A 2,000-nucleotide genomic window follows, 5' to 3' on the forward strand; every position below is an offset into this window, starting at 1 on the left:
AAAAAACAAAAAGAATGACTAATCAAGTTTGGTCTTATAGTATTAGAAAAGTAGCATTTTTAGCACTATATAGGGAAGGATCTACAGAGCAGGGAGGTGAATTGAATGGACTTGTCAGCTTGTGCTAGTTAGCATTACATGTTTGCATCTGTTTACTTATCCATATGATTATTTAGAATACATTCACACCTTGAATATTTACTAATTAACATACTTTGTACCAGACTCTGTAAAGTTCTAAAGATAAAGAGACACAGATACCAGCTCATAGTTCCTGGAATAAAAAGAACATAGCACTATTTCCTGTCTCTGTCCTGTTTGCAACCAACTGATGGCATGTATCAGATAGTAATTTAGTGTGAGTTGCATTTTCTATGCAGTTAGACTAGTTGGAGTCAAGGATGGTGCTACCATTTCTAGCTCCATAGTTAGAGCCTCCTGGCCTTACTGGCCCTTTGTCCTAGGAGAGGCTGCTCTCTAACAATACTCTTATATTGTCACAGGATGCATGCAGGACTTTTAGAGGTCAGGTTAATTGATCAAAACACCAAGTCCACTTCTTCTTCCAGACAAATGGGCAGGACCCCAGGTGCAGGCTGGAGAAGAAAGAGCTCTTGTTTCCTAATAATGGAAATCAAAACCCAGTATTTAAGTGTTTAAGCAGAATTAATGATCTGCATTTCAGGGTCCAGGTGGTGCAGGTTAGATTACTACATATACTGCTTCAGACATTACCTTAAATGTCACTAGGAGGGAGGTTATTGGCTTATTGCATTTCTCATTTATTCAGCTGGATGCTAGGTCATGAGAAGTGGGCAGAGCAGGGTCTCTCCTGGCACAATAATCATGTTTAGAGGCATGTTGTTATGTTTCCTTGGAATATAAACTGCATGAAAGGAGGGATTTTTCACTGGTCTGTTTGGTATTCTTTTAGCGCATTGAACCATTCATAGCACATGGTATCTTTCTTAACTAAGACATTTTAGCTGAATTGTCATATTTCTCCCATAGCAACATTGATCTGAGTAGGTTTCTTGGAGACCTTCCTTTTTCTCTTACTTGGCTCATGTATGGGAAGTGCCTGAACCTTGAATGTATCAGTCAGAATAAACTATGCTACTGTGCAAATTAAATTCCCTGAATGTCAATGATCTATAAAATAGCACAAGTTTATTTATTACTACCTCTGCCTCACTAGAAAAAGTTAGGTTAGTGACCTTCTATGACCTAGAGGATGGAATAACTATAATTGCTAAAACCTGAAGATAAGTGTGGAAGAGGTACTATATATGTATTCTAGCCTAGAAGTAATGCCTGTCATATCATTATAGATTATTATTCACTAGCCAGAGCTTATCCTAGGACTAAAACAAATTCTAGTACTGTCTATGAGGTAATTAGCTAGCTGGGTGTTGGTAAGACTATGATAGTTATTTTACCAGAATGTTCTAGGTTCATTCAATTTTTGAAATTTTTTCAAAAACATTTTTAAATTTTTTTGTTCATTTTTATTTATTTGAGAGAGACAGATAGAGAAAGAGGCAGAGAGAGAGAATGGGTGCACCAGGGCCTCCAGCCACTGCAAACGAACTCCAGACACATGTGCTCCCTTGTGCATCTGGCTAATGTGGGATCTGGGGACCTCGAACCGGGGTCCTTAAGCTTCACAGGCAAGCACTTAACCACTAAGCCATCTCTGCAGCCCCAATTTTTGAAAGTTTTTCATAACAGGACCCAAGAATACTTTCCTAGAAGAGTACTATTTAAAAAAAAATATTTTATTTTTATTTATTTAGCAGAGAAAGGGGAAGAGAGAGTGAGAGAATGGGCGTGCCCGGGCCTCCAGCCACTGCAAATGAACTCCAGATGCATGTGCCCCCTTGTGCATCTGGCTAATGTGGGTCCTGGGGAATTGAACCCGTGTCCTTTGGCTTTACAGGCAAACGTCTTAACCATAAAGTCATCTCTCCAGCCCAGCGGTAGTATTTTAAAAAAAGAAA

This window comes from Jaculus jaculus, chromosome 2, assembly GCF_020740685.1.
Source record: "Jaculus jaculus isolate mJacJac1 chromosome 2, mJacJac1.mat.Y.cur, whole genome shotgun sequence".
Taxonomy (NCBI): Eukaryota; Metazoa; Chordata; class Mammalia; order Rodentia; family Dipodidae; genus Jaculus; species Jaculus jaculus.